General features: G+C 41.0%; 2 protein-coding genes and 1 long non-coding RNA gene across 24 annotated transcripts in view; 1 reads left to right on the top strand and 2 right to left on the bottom strand.

Moving 5' to 3' along the window:
- The window catches only part of LOC103346435 (neuroblastoma breakpoint family member 4), a 1,612,367-nt gene that overhangs the window by 825,171 nt on the left and 766,115 nt on the right, over positions 1 to 21,081 (top strand). The window lies entirely within an intron of this gene.
- LOC103346987 (putative neuroblastoma breakpoint family member 5) overlaps positions 1 to 21,081 on the bottom strand; it is a 344,943-nt gene that overhangs the window by 50,837 nt on the left and 273,025 nt on the right. The window lies entirely within an intron of this gene.
- The window catches only part of LOC103346986 (neuroblastoma breakpoint family member 4), a 320,087-nt gene that overhangs the window by 67,549 nt on the left and 231,457 nt on the right, over positions 1 to 21,081 (bottom strand). The gene's annotated exons all lie outside the window — the stretch shown is intronic.

Below are 21,081 nucleotides of genomic sequence, written 5' to 3'. Positions count from 1 at the left end.
CGAGACATCATACTGTAGCCCTTAAGTAGGTGAAATTATTGTTAATGTCAAAATTTTCAGAAAACAGAACCATACCATGAACCAGCAACACCAACACTGGGTCCATGCCCCATAGAAAGGAACTAAGTAGTTCATGTATCTGTAGTCTCATGTTTGAAGCACATTTTCAGCCATGAAGGAAAAAGCAGGGAGCACTCTGGTGTGGTCATCAACAATAATAATCGCTTGCCTCTTGCAACAGTAGACCAATAAAATCCACCTACCAGGTGGCATGTGAGAGGAATCACCTCTCCAAACACCACCATGGGAGAAAAAGGAATGATGTGAGTTTTGTCTGCAAAACAGACATCCCTGGGGGACTTTCCAACCGAGTTGGATGGAATAGGAAAACCACAATCAGAAATCCAAAATGACAGGCATAAGATGTCCCCAGATCAGATATGCCTGGGAGAAGAAACTCATTCTGGTACCACAATAGGAAAATGTCCCCGCATCAGATATGCCCAGGAGTTCAAACTCATTTTGGAACCACAGTCTCCACTATGAGGGCAGGGATTCAGATAAAGCAGACGGCATTTTTGTCTCACTAAAAGGGAAGAGTATCTTGGCATACAAAATTAGCTGAGAGTTCATCAGCTGAAGGGGTCAAGAGTTTGTTGTATATATACGGAATGGAATACTATCCAGCCACTTGAAAAGAATGAAACCCTGTCACTTGAAGCAAGATGTATGAAACTGAAAGTAAGTGAAAACAATCCAGACACAGAAAGACAAATACTGTACCCACTCCCTCACAAACACAAGCTAAAACAATCGGGGGCCAGTGCTGTGGCATGGTAGGTTAAGGCTCTGCCTGTGGTGCCAGAATCCCATGTGGGAACCCACCTGCTGTTCCTCTTCTGAACCCAGCTCGCTGGTTATGGGTTGAGAAAGCAGTGGAACATAGCCCTAGTGCTTGGGCCCCTACATCCACTTTGGGAGACCCAGAGAAAGATCCTGGCTCCTGGCTTTGAATTTGCTCTGCTGCAGTTATTGCAGCCATTTGGGTAGTGAATGAGCAGAAGGAAAACATCTCTCTGTCTCTCCCTCTCTCTATAGCTCAGCCTTTCAAATAAAAATAAATAAATCTTTAAAATGCACCAATCTGACTACATAATAATTAATAAAGGATGTAAGACATTGGAGGGAAAATGCAAGGAGTTTGGATGATGGGTACCACATCAGAGGTATATCAAAGGAGTAACTTTAGAATGTTACACAGAATAATGGAGAGGATAGCTCACAATAACTGAGTATGTGTTGAATGAACATACAGAAGATATTCCAAGTCTTCAATCCTAAGTACTGACAAGTAAAGGGAAATATTGATCATCCCATTTTTAATCAGGACACATTGCAGACATGTACCAAAATGTCACACAGTAGCCCTTAAGTATGTACAAGTATTGTTAATTTCAAAATTTTCAAAAAAAATAACCTTCACGTGAACTAAAAACTCCATCACTGTGTATACACCAAATGGACAGGAACTAAGTATTTCAGATACTTTTGGTCCCATGTTTAATGCACCAGGGATGGAGTACTTAGAATCTGATGACATTTTCAGCCATGAACAAAGGAGCAAGGAGTAGTCTGGTGTAGGCTTACGTAACAGTAAGCACCTGCCATTTGCTACAGCAGGTCAACAAAATCCACTTGCCAGGTAGCATGTGAATAATCACCACTCCAAATGCAATCACGCGAGAAGCAGGAATGACAGTTTTGTCTGTACAGCAGGTGTTTCTGGGGGACTTCCACAACTGACTTGGATACAATAGGAAAGCTACAAGCTGAAATCCAAGTTGATAGGCCTATGAGGTCCCAAATCATATAAGCCTGGGAGGCTCCCCGATGAAAGCAAGGAGGTAGATAATATAAAGTACAGTTTTGCTACATTAAAAGGCAGTAGAGCCCGGCGCCGTGGCTCACTAGGCTAATCCTCCGCCTAGCGGCGCCGGCACACCGGGTTCTAGTCCCAGTCGGGGCGCCGGATTCTGTCCCGGTTGCCCCTCTTCCAGGCCAGCTCTCTGCTGTGGCCAGGGAGTGCAGTGGAGGATGGCCCAGGTGCTTGGGCCCTGCACCCAATGGGAGACCAGGAAAAGCACCTGGCTCCTGGCTCCTGCCATCGGATCAGCGCGGTGCGCCGGCCGCAGCGCGCCGGCCGCAGCGGCCATTGGAGGGTGAACCAACGGAAAAGGAAGACCTTTCTCTCTGTCTCTCTCTCTCACTGTCCACTCTGCCTGTCAAAAAAAAAAAAAGGCAGTAGAATTTTGGCAATCAAAATAGCTGAGTTGCTCAGTGAGGTTAGGCCAGTAGCACAGATATCAACAGTGACCCACCAAAGGAGGAACTCCAAAGTAAGGGTATGGAGTGTCCAGTTTGAGGCCACACAAAGGCCATTAGGAATTGGTGTTGTCCCAAGAATTGGTGGATATGTGAATTTCAAGATGGCCTTGAGTGAGGGTGGACTGCTCGACGACAAGTAGGACGATCACAAGTTCTGCCCCCTGAGACACATGACACTACCCCGGTATCTGGAAGGAGGTATCTGATGTGAGATGACCGATGGGGCTCTGCAAATACACGAAATGTCAGAGGCTGACATCCTCGTCAAGGACACAGACTCCTCAGGGTGTGGGTTTGTCTGGCCTCTGAAAATACCACTTCCATTTAACAAGAGATTCTCAGTGGCTGGAGGCCAGGGACCAGCTCATGATGCTGAGGGAGGTAGTCCAAACTCTCTGTGAGTCAAACAGTAGTGTCACTACATGCTCAAAGCTAACTTGAAGTCCTTTACCCATGGGACCCTCAGAACCAAAAACTAGCCGTAGAGTAATCCTTAGCTTTTTCCTTGGAAGTATGCCTGACCAAGGTGCATCTTGTGGGTGGCTGGTGAGACAGATGAATCTTAGGGTTCTTTAGAGGTGAGGAAGTTGGTGTTATCAGAAACTGAAAATGTGCTGGGCTTCCCTGGTTGAAACTGAATCAGTGAGGAAAAGCAGATATATGTGGATTTGTTGAGGAATTTGTCTGAAATCCTTGTTCAAAATATAGACCAAAATTTGAGGTTGCAAGCTCTCATCTCACATGGAACTAAGGTCCACACCCACTTGGTCAAGAAGTCAGTTGCTGATGATTGAGGCCCATTTTTCCTCCTCCTCTTGATTATCAGTTGAAACGATGTCCTCAACATAGTGTCACAGGTGGATGCTAGGAGACAACTGAAGGCCAGCCAGATCCTGTTAACACAGACCATGAGCCCTGGAGGACCATACCGGCAGCCCACTGGAAGTCTCAAAGGTGCACTGTTGGCCTTCAAATTAAGGGCTGGCACCACAACTCAATAGGGTTATCCTCCACTTGTGGGGCCGGCACCCTGGGTTTTAGTCCTGGTCAGGGCGCCAGATTCTGTCCCGACTGCTCCTCTTCCAGTCCAGCTCCCTGCTGTGGCCCAGGAGTGCAGGGGTAGTCTGATAATATCAACTAAAGCAAATTCAAAGGGAGGCATGACCTTCTTGAGGTGGTGGTAATCTGCAGGATGCCTCCATTCCTATCCTCCATCTTTGAGAAGGTCCTTGATGGGTGAGTTAATAGATGACTCAATGTACTTCAGAGAATACTTATACTATGTCATGGACAGCTATGTCAATTCCCCACTTGTCCTGCCTGAGTGGCTATTGTAGGGTGTTACCAATATAGGGAGGTGTTGTGTTAAGTGTCCGGGCTCTACACAAGCATGCCACATCAGTACAAAAGACTTGGGATTGATCTAGGTGAAGAACAGAAGTCTTAGGCTGTCCATGCCAAGGAACAGAAATGATAGCTGAGAGGTGGGCAGAAGCAACACAAGGACTCATGGGAAGAGGTTGGGTCCCGTCTTAATGCTGACCATGGCAGTCGACCCAAGGGCATGTCCTCTTCATAGTCTGTCAATGAATATTGCGTGACTGATGCACTATACTGGGAAAGATCACAATGCCATAGGAGTTAGTGCCTGATGATTCATAAGGGTCTATAATGTGACCCTAACACATGGTGGTTGTCACCCATAAAGATGCCTGGTGATGACTGCTTACCCCTAGTGTGCTCAAGATTCCCACCATTGTTGAATGTCTGGTGGTCTTCTCTCTGTCTAGAAGGGCCTCAGTGGTGTCCAGACCATCTGGAGAAACTCATGAGACTTGCCTGAAATGAGCCAGTAGGCAGCAGTGCAGCCTGCAAAGCCATTGACTTTGTTGTTGATGCTCAGAATAGGTCCCATTGTGTTCATAATGGATCAGAGGAAGTCAGAGAGCGCACCACATCTGATTACACAGCACTGGATTGCAGGGAGATGCTGAAGGAACCTCTGGCTGTGAACACTCCGCGTGTCTGCCTTGGTATTTCCCAGGGTGCTCAGGGTTTGCGGAGCTTGATTAACTTCCGAAGTTGCCGTCAACAGGGCCAGAAGTTTTGCTTGGCACTGTTGTGCAACTGCTCTTGCAAATAACAATGGGAATGCTGATGTTGTGGCACAGCAGGTAAGGCTTCAGCTAACAATGCTTACATTTCATCTTGTAGTGCTGGGTCATGCCCCAGCTACTATGCTTTCAGTCCAGCTTCCTATTAAGGTACATGGATAGATAATGGATGATGTCTGAAGAACTCAGGTCTATGCAACCCATGTAGGAGAAGAAGATACAGTTCCTGCTCCTGGCTTCATATTGGTTAATCTGTAGCTGTTGCAGCCATTTGGAGAGTGAGGTAGTGGGTTGGATGATATCTCTATGTCTCTCCCTCACTAATTTTTTTTCCAATAAAAATCATTAAAATATAACAATGGCCAAGGAACTATTCCAGAGTTGTTAAGATGTCATTTGGGTTCCCCACACCCCATATCAGAGTGCATGGATTTCAGTACAATCTTCTTGCAGTGCAGTTTCCTGCTAATGCACACTCTGATGGAGAGCAGGTATTACGTCAGTTATTTAGGTCTCTACCACCAATGGGAGAGAACTGGATAAAGTTCTTGGCTTCTGACTTTGTCCTAGCCTTTCCAGAATGTTTGCAGGCTTTGGGGGGTGAGGCCAACAGATTGAAACATCTTTCTCTATCTCACACTGCTATTCTAATAATTAGAATATAAAGGCAACAATACATTGTATTTGGCATGGCAATTAAAGACATCATTTTGGTGCCAGCATCCCATTACAGAGTATCGAGGATCAATACCTGTCACACATTCAAATCCAGGTTCCTGCTTATGCACACCCTGGGAAACAACAGAGGATGGCTCAGATAGTTGGGCCTCTGCCACTCAAGTGGAGTGATTCAGCCAATGGGAAATCTGTTTTCTGTCTTTCAATGAAACATAATGAATAATGCCTAAGTAAGTGAATAAATAAATTCACTGGGGCCAAGGTAGCTTGTTTGGGACTGTCCTAGGGGCAGCTTTCCCATTCAGGGGTGGTGACTGCACATACTCGCTGAAGAATGCCTAACAGCCTCAGTAGTTCTCTTTTATTCTTAACTGTACACCGTCCATTGAAATAAAGAGGCTCCTGCTGTACTGTGGTGTTTGACATGCTCTGGACGCCCACTGCAGTAGAAAAAGGGACAGTTTATGTTCACCCTCTGTGCAAACATGGCGCCATCTGTTTGTGCTTCCCAGGCAAGTTGGACAGGATCTTGATGTAGTTCAGTGAAAGCTGCCAGCTGCCAACTCTGTTGCCCGGTGATTTATAGACTACTTCCTGTCAGGAACACAGCAAGGCTGCCCTTCTCAATGTGTCCCTGTCCAGTCTTTGAGCAGGCTTTGTGTCTCCATCCACAGCAAGGTGTGTACCTCTGTGTGGACTTCCCCGGTGTCTGAGATATGGCACTTCACCATCTGAGACAGTTGCAGAGAGGGCAGCTGCTTTCTTAACCATGTCCTGAGTGGTGCCTGGCAGCATGTGAGGGGCAGCCAGCAGTCATCTGGTGCATCCAGACTCACAACCCCACAGCACACAAGACTGCAGTACCCAGGTGGAGATACCAGTGTCTCCAATGATCCCATGAGACCATGTTACTTAGATGCTGCTGCCATCAACACTCAGCACACAACCTTGAGTATAGGCCTTCCCTTAAGAAGCCTCACTGTCTCACTGGGAGTCTGTCGGGGACACAGAAAGCAGTGATAAACCAATGGGTGAACCCATGCACTCTATGAGCAATGGCAGTCCACAAGTCTACCAGGCACTACTCTAGTTCCCATATGGCAATTGACAGAGAAATTTTCCACAGGTAAACTTTAAGCCTTTTTGACAAGCTCTTATATTTATAACATGAAATATTCCTCAACACAACTATTAACAACAACTGAATTCAACCACATTGTAGAATACATGATGTTATGCACAGAAAAATCTAAACACTCCACCAAAAAATGGTTCAAGATGAAAAACCAATTCAGTAAAGTTATAGGTTACAAAATCAACATACAAAAAACAATAGCTTTTTATATTCTAATAACCAATTTGCCAAAAATGAAATCTAAAAATTAATCCCATACACAAGAGGGACAAAAAGAAAATATTTAGGAATAAATGTAACCAATTAAATGAAAGATATCTACAATGAAAATTCTAAAATGTTGAAGAAATAAATCATCAAGGACTCCCAAAATGGAAAAATATAACTTGCTCATGGATTGGAAGAATTAGTATAATTAAAATACCTATAAAGCAACCTACAAATTACATGAAACTCCTATCAAACACCAATGACATTTTTTACAGAATGAGAAGATAATCCTAAATTCCCTAAGAAATCACAAAATATTAAGAATAGCCAAAACGATCCTGAGCAAAATAAAAAAAAATCAACTTGGAGGCGTCAGAATACCTGACTTCAAAGCTTACTACAAAGCTATACAAGCAAAGCAGCATGATAGTGGAAATTCATTAATTAATTAATCCAAACAGGTAGAGCCAATTGATTTTCCATTAAACTGCTCAAACTATACACTGGAAAAAAGTATAATCTATTCAATCAGTGGTGCTGGCAAAATTCGATGCATATATGTAGAACTGAATATTACAGAACTATAAAAAATAAAATCCTGTTATCAGCATCAAAATCGTAGCAACTGGAGGATTTCATGCTCAGTGAAATGACCCTGACAAAGAAAGACAAATATTAGATGTTCTCCTTTATATATGGGAGCTAAAATTTTCTTTTAAAAAAATCAGACAACAACAAAAGAAAAACAGAAAAGAAACTAATGCCTGTGTGTATCAGTATTGCCGCAAATATAGTTTTGTCAAACTTTCTTTTATATCTTTGTCAAATTGTTATGAATGATATGCTACTATAATTTTAATAAATCATGCTCATTTTAAAATTTACTGTGTTATGACTTTAGTAGACATTTTTATAGAAACCTTTGATTTAATAAATTAAAATTTCATAAGTACAACTTTTGGATTATAGCAGGTCTTCCCCCCCATACCTGCCCTCCCACCCGCAAACCATCCCAACTCCTATTCCTTCTTCCAACCCATTCTTCATTGAGATTCATTTTTAATTATCTTTATACACAGACTATCAACTCTATACTAAGTAAAGATTTCAACAGACTGCACCCACACAGACACACAAAGTTAAAAGTACTGTTTGAAGACTAGTTTTATTGTTAATTTTCATAGTACAACACATTAAGGACAGAGGTCCTACATGGGGAGCAAGTGCACAGTGACACTTGTTGTTGATTTAACAGCTGACACTCTTATATTTGACATCAGTGATCACCCTAGGCTCTTGGTCATGAGCTGCCAAGGCTATGGAAGCCTCTTGAGTCCACAAATTGCAACATTATTTAGACAAGGCCATAATCAAAGTGGAAGTTCTCTCCTCCCTTCAGAGAAAGGTACTGACCTCTTTGATGGCCCTTTCTTTCCTCTGGGATCTTACTCTCAGAGATCTTTCATGTGAGTGATTTTTTTGCCAAAGTGTCTTGGCTTTCCATGGCTGAAATGCTCTCATGGGCTTTTTAGCCAGATCTGAATGCTTTAAGGGCTGATTCCAAGGCCAGAGTGCTCTTTAGGGTATTTGTCATTCTATGAGTCTGCTGGGTGGCCTGTTTCCCATGTTGTATCATTCTCTCCTTTTTCATTCTATCTATTGTTTTTAGCAGACACTTGGTCTTATTTATATGATCCCTTTGACACTTAATGCCATCTTACTAGTTAAAGTGATCAGTTTAAGTTCATAGCTGATCATAAAGATAGGACTTTTTTTGTTTGATTATTGTTATTGCCCTTGCCTATATTCTTCCTTACTAGCTGAACTCTTTATTGAGTGGACTATAAAGCTCTTCTGAGATAAATTAAAAAATACACTATTTCAAAAATAAAAGATTTAAAAAGAATGATCAACCCGCACTTTTAAAATTTTTGGCTTGTTAAGAATAGTGTACAAATTGAAATGTCTCTGTAGTGATTCTCAAAAACCAATAAAATCTCAAATATGAAAAAAAGCTTATCTTGTATTCATTGTATTGCTCTGATGCAATACAACTGCATTCAATTGCAATACAATTGCTATTCACTTTCACATACACATGAAAACATACTACCATTTTTCTTAATTAAAGGAAACAATCTCAAATAAATGTCCATCACCAACTTAAAACACAGCATAGTAGCCTTTAGACTGAACATGACAAGACAGAACAGTTCAGTTACCTACAGATTCTGTTTTTGCTTGCATTAATTAACCATTTTCAAATACCATAATATTAGTTGTGACATTAATCATTTAAAACCCCTTAACTTTATACACCTAATAACATATTGGTATTTTTACTTAAATGTTATCAACAAGAGTTGTACATATTTATGGGCTAGTGTGACATTTCAATACTCATATAAAATTTGTACGGACCAAGTCTACATTAATCTTTCGACACTATTGTATGGACAGAGCCTTGAGCTCCTTTATTTCATTTTCTAACAACAGATATAATGGATCCCTGTGAGCTGCACACATCCCCCTGTATGGTTCTAGGAAATTACTCAGTAATCTACTGCTACTGCGATAATCATCCATATCCATTTTTCCACCTAGTTTTAATATTGCAATTGGTTTCAAAAGCAAAACAGAGACTTAATAAGGGGGAGGGGGAGGTAGGTGGGAGGGAGGGAGAGAGAGAGAGAGAGGAAGAGAGAGAGAGAGATAAAGACACCACCCATCTAGTAGTTCATTACCCAAATGCCCAAAATACTCAGGGCTGATCTGACCCAGGCTGAAGCTGGGAGATGGTCTCCAATGTGGTAGCAAGAATCCAACTACTTAAGCCATCACTGGCTGCCACTGGTATCCTGAGCATTGTCCTTCCCATTATGCCAAATGTCTACCCTTCAAAAAACTTTCGGACATACCCTCATATAGCCCTGGCTTCCAGAGGAGGCGGCTACAGTCCCTTGTCTTGACCCCATCACTGCATGGTCTCTACTCCCAAATCACCACACATGCAAAGCTCCTGATCAACTCCAGCCACAGCATCTGGTTTAATGGATCCAAATGAAGACACGGGAAATCCTGGCCCATCAGGGTTACCAAACATGCAGTCACTGGACATAAAGGCCCACATCTGAGGCAGAAGCAACCTGGATAACCACATGTCCAAAACTGAAACTGCATCATTGTTACACCACATATTAAAATCAACTCAAAATGAACTGCAAGTCCACACAGAAGATCTGAACACTTACAACTTATAAAATAGAAAAGTCCTTGACATTAGCCTCAAGAGTGGTTGCTTATGTGTTAACAACTAAAGCACAGAGAACAAAAGCAAATATAAGGAAATGAAATTACAACAAAAAGCAGTCAAGCAAAGATCAATGAAATGAAAGGCAAACCAATGAATATGAGAAAATATTAGCAAACCAGATGTGTGATCAAGGGAGTAATACAAGCATACCACTAAGAAGCAAAGAATACAATTAAAAAAGGACAAAGGACTGAATCAATGTTTTCCAACAAAGACATACAATGTACCCAGTGGGTATGTGAAAAAGTTCTGAACATTGCTATCATCCGCATAATGCAAATCAAGATGACAATGGTTATCACCTCATATCTGTTAAATGGCTACTATTAAAAAGTTAAAAGATAACAAGTATTGGGCAAAATGTAGATGAAACAGAAAGCACAGTATTGGAGGGAATGTAAATTGTACTGTCCACTATGAAAAGCAATATGGAAGTTCCTCAAATGAAATTTAAAAAGGAACAACCTAAGTAGAACAAACAAAAAAAAATACTAAGAGGGATAACATATTAAGCTGCTCATCAACAGTCAGGGTGAGGGCTGATCAAGTCACCGTTTCTCATAGTGTTCATTTCACTTTAACAGTTCCTTTTTGGTGCTCAGTTAGTTGTCACCTATCAGGGAGAACAAGTGGTATTTGTCCCTTTGGGATTGGCTTATTTCACTCAGCATAATGTTTTCCAAATTCCTAACAGGGATCCCTTTTCAGTTAAAATGTAAACACCTAAGAATAATTGTGTGTTAATTACAGAGTTCAACCAATGGAACTGGAACAAAAAAAATACTAAAATGGATAAAGTATTACATTGTACATCAACTGTCAGGACAAGAGCTGATCAAGTCACTGTTTCTCATAGTGTCCATTTCACTTCAAAAACTTTCCCCTTTGGTCTCAGTTAGTTGTCGCCAATCAGGGAGAACATATGATATTTGTCCCTTTGGGACTGGTTTAATTCACTCAGCATGATGTTTTCCAAATTCCTCCATCTTGTTGCAAATGACTGGGTTTCGTTGTTTTTGACTGCTGCATAGTATTCTATAGAGTACATGTCCCATAATTTCTTTTTTTTTCTTTTTTTTTTTGGGGGGGGTTGATTTTTTTTAACTTTTATTTAATGAATATAAATTTCCAAAGTACGATTTATGGATTACAATGGTTTCCCCCACATACCGTCCCTCCCACCCACTACCCTCCCCTTTCCCACTCCCTCTCCCCTTCCATTCACATCAAGATTCATTTTCGATTATCTTAATATACAGAAGATCAGCTTAGTATACATTAAGTAAGGATTTCAACAGTTTGCTCTCACACAGAAACATAAAGTGAAAAATAATAGATTTTTTTAAATGATGATGAAATCAGATCAGACCTATTGTCATGTTTAATCCCAGTGAGAGTCAAGTTGGGAGTTGATAATTTCTTTTTTTTTTTTTTACAGAGGATCAGTTTAGTATACATTAAGTAAAGATTTCAACAGTTTGCACCCCCATAAAAACACAAAGTGAAATATATTGTTTGAGTACTCGTTATAGCATTAAATCTCAATACACAGCACATTAAGGACAGAGATCCTACATGAGGAGTAAGTGCACAGTGACTCCTGTTGTTGACTTTACCAATTGACACTCCTGTCTATGGCATCAGTAGTCTCCCTATGCTCCAGTCATGAGTTTCCAAGGCTATGGAAGCCCTCTGAGTTCTCCGACTCTTATCTTGTTTAGACAAGCTCATAGTCAAAGTGGAGGTTCTCTCCTCCCTTCGGAGAAAGGTACCTCCTTCTTTGAAGACCTGTTCTTTCCACTGGGATCTCACTCACAGAGATCTTTTGCCAGAGTGTCTTGGCTTTCCATGCCTGAAATACTCTCATGGGCTTTTCAGCCAGATCCGAATGCCTTTAGGGCTGATTCTGAGGCCAGAGTGCTATTTAGGACATCTGCCATTCTATGAGTCTGCTGAGTATCTCACTTCCCATGTTGGATCACTCTCCCCTTTATTTATTCCATCGGTTAGTGTTAGCAGGTACTAGATTGTTTATGTGCTCCCTTTGACTCTTAGTCCTTCCATTATGATCAATTGTGAACTGAAATTGATCACTTGGAATAGTGAGATGGCATTGGTACATGCCACCTTGATGGGATTGAATTGGAATCCCCTGGTATGTTTTTAACTCTACCATTTGGGGCAAGTCAGCTTGAGCATGTCCCAAATTATACATCTCTTCCCTCTCTTATTCCCACTCTTATGTTTAACAGGGATCACATTTCAGTTAATTTTTAACACTTAAGAATAACTGTGTATTAATTACAGTATTAAACCAGTCATATTAAGTAGAACAGACAAAAAAAACTACTAAGAGGGATAATGTATTAAGTTGTTCATTAACAGTCAGGGCTATGCTGATCAAGTCACCGTTTCTCATAGTGTCCGTTTCACTTCAGGAGGTTTCCTTTTTGGTGTTCAGTAAGTTGTCACCGATCAGGGAGAACATATGGTATTTGTCCCTTTGGGACTGGCTTATTTCACTCAGCATGATGTGTTCCAGATTCCTCCATTTTGTTGCAAATGACTGTATTTCGTTGTTTCTTACTGCGGTATAGTATTCTAAAGAGTACATATCCCATAATTTCTTTATCCAGTCTACCGTTGATGGGCATTTAGGTTGGTTCCAGGTCTTAGCTATTGTGAATTGAGCTGTAATAAACATTAATGTGCAGACTGCTTTTTTGTTTGCCAATTTAATTTCCTTTGGGTAAATTCCAAGGAGTGGGTTGGCTGGGTTGAATGGTAGGGTTATCTTCAGGTTTCTGAGGAATCTCCAGACTGACTTCCATAGTGGCTTGACCAGTTTGCATTCCCACCAACAGTGGGTTAGTGTCCCTTTTTCCTCACATCCGCTCCAGCATCTATTGTTGATAGATTTCTGAATGTGAGCCATTCTAACCGGGGTGAGGTGGAATACCGAAATCAATACACAATTCTTCTTAAGTGCTAAAACTTAACTGAAAAGTGACTGCTGTTAAATATAAGAGTGGGAATAAGAGGGAAGAGATGTGCAATTCGGGACATGATCAAGCTGACTTACCTCAAACAGTAGAGTTAGAAACATACCAGGGGATTCCAATTCAATCCCATCGAGGTGGCATGTACCAATGCCATCGCACTAGTCCCAGTGATCAATTTCTGTTAACAATTAATCGTAATGATAGGACTAAGAACCAAAGGGATCACATAAACAAGAATAGTGTCTGCAAATACTAGCTGATAGAATCAAAAAGGGAGAGAATGATCCAACATGGGAAGTGAGATACACAGCAGACCCATAGAATGGCAAATGTTCTAACAGCACTCTGGCCTCAGAATCAGCCCTTAAGGCATGTGGATCTGGCTGAAATGCCCATGAGAGTATTTCAGGCATGGAAAGCCAAGACACTCTGGGGGAAAAAAAAAAACCTAAATGAAAGATCTCCGTGAGTGAGATCCCAGTGGAAAGAATGGGTCATCAAAGAAGGAGGTACCTTTCTCTGAAGGGAGGAGAGAACTTCCACTTTGACCATGGCCTTGTGTAAAAATGATCAGTCAGTGAACTCAGGGGGCTTCCATAGCCTTGGCAGCTCATGACAAGAGCCTAGGGTGATTACTGAGGCCATAAACAAGAGTGTCAATTTGTTAAGTCAACAACAGGAGTCACTGTGCACTTACTCCTCATGTAGGATCTTTGTCCTTAGTGTGCTGTACATTGAAATTTAATGCTATAACTAGTACTCAAACAGTATTTTTCACTTTATGTTTCTGTGTGGGAGCAAACTGTTGAAATCTTTACTTAAGGTATGCTAAACTGATCTTCTGTATATAAAGAGAATCGAAAATGAATCTTGATGTGAATGGAAGGGGAGAGGGAGTGGGAAAGGGGAGGGTTGCGAGATGGAGGGACGTTATGGGGGGGAAGCCATTGTAATCAATATTCTGTACTTTGGAAATTTATATTCATTAAATAAAAGTTAAAAAACAAACAAAAAAAGATATCCTCAGTATTTCATATTGAAGGCTTAGAGAGATGATACACTATAGGATTTACAGTTCTTAAGAACCACTTAAGTACTGAATGTAATAAACAGAGGTGTGTTCTTTATAATGTGAAAAAAAAAGGAACAACCTTTAATAGCCATGAATTCAAAAGAAAATCACCATCTCAAAGAACTGTCTGCACCCCCACATTCACTTCAGCATCATTCACAATTCCATGATATGGAAATAACCCAAATGTTTGTTGATGGACCCATAAGGTAAAATGGGATACACACACAGTGGAATCCTCGCCAACCTTAAAAAGAAAGGAAATACTACTTTAACTTGTCACAAGATGGATCCAAAAGTATGGAACTATAGGACATTACAATGAGTGAAACAAGACACAGAAATAAGAAATACTACATGAGCACACTTACATGTGGAATATACAAAAGTCAAACTAACACAGGGAGCAGGATGGTGTTTGTGATGAACTGGAAGCATGAAAATGAAGAGATGTTAGTCACAAGGTACAAATACATGGTTATGGTGCTGGAGCTGGGGTGTTTTTAAAAGCTTGAGCCTCCACCTGTCTGCCAGCATCCCATATGGGCACAAGACCGAGTCCCAGATGCTCCACTTCCCATTCACCTCCCTGCTAATGTGCCTGGCAAAGCACTAGAAGACGACCCCACACCTTGGGCCCCTGTGCCAAAGCAGGAGACCTGGGGACAGCCCTGCCACTGAGGACATTTGAGGAGTGAAATAATGCATGAGATGAGATATCCCTCATCCTCTCTCTCTGTCTCTGTCTTACTCTCTTCTCTCTTTCCTGCCTTTCTATATTTTTTATGTGACAGGTGGAGTTATAGACAGTGAGAGAGAGAGACAGAGAAAGGTCTTCCTTCCATTGGTTCACCCCCCAAATGGCCTCTACAGCTGGTGCTGCACTGATCCAAAGCCAGGAGGCAGGTGCTTCCTCCAGGTCTCCCATGCGATTGCAGGGCCCAGGCACTTGGGCCATCCTCCACCATCCCGGGCCACAGCAGAGAGCTGGACTGGAAGAGGAGCAACCAGGACTAGAACTTGGTGCCCATATGGGATGCCGGCGTCACAGGCAGTGGATTAACAAAGTGAGCCACAGCGCTGGCCCCTGCCTTTCAAATAAATCTTACAAAAATCAAATTTACAATTATGAGCTAAGTTTTGAAAATCTAATACCTACCCCAGGTAACCAGTTCAGACTATATTCTGTACTTGTAATTTCCTAGGTCAGTATTCTTAATAAAACACTATGAAAATGATAGGAGTGTAAGTGAGAGGGCAGATATGGTAGGAAGAATTACTATGCTGCTAAAGATGTATTTATTGAATGGATAAAATATGTGTACCTTAAAAAAAGCTTTCTGGGAAAATACATAAATAAAATAAGTTTAAGAAATACAATAAGAGTGATAAATTTGTTAAGTAGCTTCACTGTACTAATCCTTTCATACTGTATTGTAAGAACCAGGAGAGTCGAAAGGTTTGTGTGAAAATGCAATATATAGATCAGACTCATATAGAAACACATATTGTGTGCCTTGAATATATACAATTTTTGTTTCTCAGTTATACTGTTATAAGGCTGAAAAATAACACATGCAAAAATAGATTCCTATACTTAAAATGCAAATAAAAATTAAGGAACTTAGGTTAATATTGTGGGGTTTCGGTAGGCTTCATGGGATAGAAATGATTTTTAAAACATTCATGATCAGACGAGATCAGGTGCGACAGGATGGTATGGCCGTAGACTATACTATACAGCAGTCAAAAACAACGAAACCCAATCATTTGCAACAAGATGGAGGAATTTGGAAAACATCATGCTGAGTGAATTAAACCAGTCCCAAAGGGACAAATATCATATGTTCTCCCTGATTGGCGACAACTGAGACCAAAGGGGAAAGTTTTTGAAGTGAAATGGACACTATGAGAAACAGTGACTTGATCAGCTCTTGTCCTGACTGTTGATGTACAATGTAATACTTTATCCATTTTGGTATTTTTTTTGTTCTAGTAACATTGGTTGAACTCTGTAATTAACACACAATTATTCTTAGGTGTTTACATTTTAACTGAAAAGGGATCCCTGTTAGGAATTTGAAAAACATTATGCTGAGTGAAATAAGCCAATCCCAAAGGGACAAATATCACTTGTTCTCCCTGATAGGTGACAACTAACAACACCAAAAAGGAAACCTGTTAAATGAAATGAACACTATGAGAAACGGTGACTTGATCAGCCCTCACCCTGACTGTTGATGAGCAGCTTAATATGTTATCCCTCTTAGTATTTTTTTTGTTTGTTCTACTTAATACTTTTGGTTGAATACTGTAATCAATACACAATTATTCTTAAGTGCTAAAACTTAACTGAAAAGTGATCGCTGTTAAATATAAGAGTGGGAATAAGAGGGAAGAGATGTGCAATTCGGGACATGATCAAGCTGACTTACCTCAAACAGTAGAGTTAGAAACATACCAGGGGATTCCAATTCAATCCCATCGAGGTGGCATGTACCAATGCCATCGCACTAGTCCCAGTGATCAATTTCTGTTAACAATTAATCGTAATGATAGGACTAAGAACCAAAGGGATCACATAAACAAGAATAGTGTCTGCAAATACTAGCTGATAGAATCAAAAAGGGAGAGAATGATCCAACATGGGAAGTGAGATACACAGCAGACCCATAGAATGGCAAATGTTCTAACAGCACTCTGGCCTCAGAATCAGCCCTTAAGGCATGCGGATCTGGCTGAAATGCCCATGAGAGTATTTCAGGCATGGAAAGCCAAGACACTCTGGGGGAAAAAAAAAACCTAAATGAAAGATCTCCATGAGTGAGATCCCAGTGGAAAGAATGGGTCATCAAAGAAGGAGGTACCTTTCTCTGAAGGGAGGAGAGAACTTCCACTTTGACCATGGCCTTGTCTAAATATGATCAGAGTCGGTCAACTCAAAGGCTTCCATAGCCTTGGCAGCTCATGACAAGAGCCTAGGGTGATTACTGAGGCCATAAACAAGAGTGTCAATTTGTTACGTCAAGAACAGCAGTCACTGTGCACTTACTCCTCATGTAGGATCTCTGTGCTTAGTGTGCTGTACATTGAAATTTAATGCTATAACTAGTACTCAAACAGTATTTTTCACTTTATGTTTCTGTGTGGAAGAAAACTGTTGAAATCTTTACTTAATGTATGCTAAACTGATCTTCTGTATATAAAGAGAATCGAAAATAAATCTTGATGTGAATGGAAGGGGAGAGGGAGTGGGAAAGGGAGGGTAGTGGGTGGGAGGGACGTTATGGGGGGGAAGCCATTGTAATCCATAAGCTATACTTTGGAAATTTATATTCATTAAATAAAAGTTAAAAAAAAGAAAAAAAAGTATAACATTCATGATATGGGCTGGCATTTTGGCGTAGCAGCTGAGGCCAACAAATGCAATGCCGGCATCCCATATGGGGACCAGTTCCAGTCCCAGTTGCTCCATTTCTGATCCAACTCTCTGCTACAGCTTCGGAAAGCAGTAAAGGATGGCCCAAGTCCTTGGGCCCTTGCACCCACGTGGCAGACCTGAAAGAAGCTCCTGGTCCCTGGCTTCAGAACAGCGCAGTTCTGGACATTGCCACCATCTGGGGTGTGATCCAGCAGATGGAAGACCTCTCTCTCCGCCTCTCCTTCACTCTCTGTGTAACTCGGACTTTCAATTAAATAAATCTTAAGAAATTATTCATGAACTTGACTAAACTAAATTTTTTTTATTTAATGAATATAATTTCCAAAGTACGACTTATGGATTACAATGGCTTCCCCCCCATAACGTCCCTCCCACCCGCAACCCTCCCCTTTCCCACTCCCTCTCCCCTTCCATTCACATCAAGATTCATTTTCGATTATCTTAATATACAGAAGATCAACTTAGTATACATTAAGTAAAGATTTCAACAGGACTAAACTAAATTTCAGGCAGTTTCTATTTTGAAAATAAAGATTCAGGATTTCTATCAAGAGAATATTTAAGACAATATCCAAGTAACATATTACACTGCCATCTCATCTCCCTCAAACTGAAAACTCAGAAATAGAAAAGGAAAGGAAGTGTATCTGAAGGAAACAGGAAAGTGAAAAGTGAAATGAGAACTATAAATTACTATATGCTATTCTACCACCCAGGTGTGTACATTCCTATGTGCATGTAACACAGTTACATATTACAGGCAGGTTGAGAATTCCCCAATTAAGCTATGGAACTGAAAATGCAGGCCCTGCTTCATCAGCATGTGACCAGTGACACTGCAACTGTACCAAACTCTAAAGAGTACACTCCCTGCTATCCAAATTCCTACTAGATTTAACTTGAATTTGTATCCTGTAAATGAAGTCTGATAGGAAGATGGGGCAAGTGCACAGTCTGAGTTCTCACTGACTCACCGGGACAGGTCTTGGTCACAGTCCTCAGGCTCACTGCCCTAAAAAGCCTTCCATTTCCCATCACTGGTGACCACTATGGCCCTTGGTTCAAAGCAACACTTGGTTGTGGGCACATTATGTATAGAGAACACACGTTTGGGGAGGCACCATGGTAGTTTCTCACCTAAACTCAATCTAAATTCCTAGGGTTTCCATATTGAAATGCATGACAATTTTTAAACAACACAATCAATTTTCAGTTCCTACTAGGAGCTACACATTATGGAGTTAGTTCCGTCAAGGTTTAGAATTTACACTTTCCTATAATTTTCACAATGACATTCTTTTAGTTTATTTTGTAATCACAAGAAAGGAAGGAGGAAGGAGGGCAGGATGCTAGGGAGAGGAGGGAAAGGTGCCAAGTACATGCTCTATGTTCACCTTTATATAAATAAAAATTATTAAAAAAAGAAATTTAGCTGTGAAAACTGCAAGATGAAATATACAAACCAAATGGAGATACCATGTATTTAAGTTGAAGAACAAACCAAAACATGGCAATACCAAAATATTAACCCAGGATGCTCACAGCAGTATGGCAGGGCCTTCCCCGTGGAATGAGTAGCAGCACAGGCCTACAGCATCTTAGTCACCAGGGGTGGAGCCTCTGCCAGGGTCAGGGGTGCTCACACTGGACTTGCTTCACTGGATCAATAGGTGGCAATGTCTTCACCGATCAGGTTGCTTTAGAACCCATTTTCATAAATGGCAGGACCCCAGCAGATATCATGAAGTATTTCTCTGGAAAACTGTGGATCCCATTACACTGATCATGGTATCCCTATGTACCTCCAAAATTTAGGGGTCTGCCAAGAATTACTCAAATTCTACCTGCACAGAGCAGACGGCTATACACCATGAACATTAGTCTACCACAAGAATATTTCTTGGGGACGGCACTGCGGCATAGCAGGAAAAGCTTCTGCCTGCAGTGCCGGCATCTCATAAGAGCACTGGTTTGAGTCCCCACTGCTCCACTTCCGATCCAGCTCTCTGATATGGCCTAGGAAAGTGGAAGATGGCCCAAGTGCTTGGGCCCCTGCACCCACGTGAGAGACCCAGAAGAAGCTCCAGGCTCCTGGCTACATACCAGCTCAGCTCTGGCAATTGTGGCCCTACGGGGAGTGACCCAGCAGACTCTCTCTCTGCCCCTGCCTCTCTATATCTCTGTCTTTTAAATAGTTAAATAAATCTTAAAAAAAACCTTTCTTTCCCCATTTGACACTCACATGTCATCTTCCAAAGTAATCAGGTGGGGAAATCAAGCAAGGTGATTCATTAGTGTAGGAGGGGTTACCAATCACATAGAGCTCAGTGTCTGTTGAAGCAGCAATTTTAAATTTAACGTCATATGTAAGAAAATATTTACAAAGTTTCAATGTCTTTGAAAGCAGCACTCTGAAAACTACACATATACCAATTCATTGAAGGATTTCCTGGACTCCATGCCTGTTCTCTCACTACAGCACTTCAGTAGAAAGCTTTATAATATTTGCAATATTGAACTGCAAGTCACAGTTTCAGTTTTTCCATTCATAATTATTGAGGCCTACATAACTCACAAACAAAATTGTATAAAGGTGAAACAAAGGCACTGTTTGTAGCAAACTCTCCCTCTAGTTTTCCCCCAGAGATATGACTTTCGTTAAACAGAGGAAAAGCATCTTAAGATGTTTGGCATAAACCACTCGAATTTTGGAATCTCCCCAGAAAGTTTCTATATTTTAACTTCTTATTAGTAGTACATTAGAAATTGCTAGCCGAGGATTTTTGTGGGAAATGCTAAAGTTTTATGATGGTCACAGGAGCAGAGGTGTGGAAAACGTGACAGAATTGAGACATAAAAGTGAAAAGCAAAAGAATCACATATTCATGTGGCTTTGAGAAGGGTGTAGGGACCAGCCAGCCTTTGAGATGCCTGGTGACTGTTTTCAGAGAACATCTGTGGATGGGGAACATGAGAAAACAAAAGAACAGATTTTTCTTGTTGTGTTGTGTGTAAGAGAAAAGAATTATGGAATCAAGGAACCAAGCTCTAAAATAGCCAAAGCGAGAAAACTGTGGGCAATATAAACAGGTCTAGCTAATGATGGGAGTAAAAGCCAAGACCTTCCTGAAACACAGTACAGAGATAAGGCTGTCTAGGATGGGAAGACCATTGAGAACAAACACCTGGACTTAACATGAGGTCATTTCAACTTCTAGATTTGAACAATCAGCACTAACAGGAACACCAAGAGTGGATACTGAGGAAACTGGAACATCCATGAGGACTTGCACCAAGGGGCTGTTTCAGAGTAGTCACTGGTCAGCATCTCATACAATGAGGATCAAGGAATGATCCTTGGGTGTCAACACTAGTAACTGCTAACCAGAAGGAAGGAAGACTTAATTCACCACATACTGTAAGAACCAAACCACAGAACACAATACCTACAGATTTTGAAATTTTGTGTTGTTTGAAACACAGGGACAAATAGGGATTTCATTTCATCAACTGAAGTTTTAGAACCAATTATATGGCAACCATTGTGGATACTGTGCAGAAACAATGCCCCTGCCTTCTCAGACCTAAAAATGGTCTAGAAATATCATAATCCAAATGATTTCAATATTTCAAAATCTAATTTAGAAGTAAAAAGAACCTCTACTGAGTTATTCAGAACCTTACAGTTTTATAACTGAAACGAATATACTTAGGAAGTAATGCTTACTAC

The sequence above is a fragment of the Oryctolagus cuniculus genome, chromosome 12 (genome assembly GCF_964237555.1).
Source record: "Oryctolagus cuniculus chromosome 12, mOryCun1.1, whole genome shotgun sequence".
NCBI classification, from domain to species: domain Eukaryota; kingdom Metazoa; phylum Chordata; class Mammalia; order Lagomorpha; family Leporidae; genus Oryctolagus; species Oryctolagus cuniculus.
Note: the sequence above shows the minus strand (reverse complement) of the source record. Positions and strands in the feature narration are given on the sequence as shown.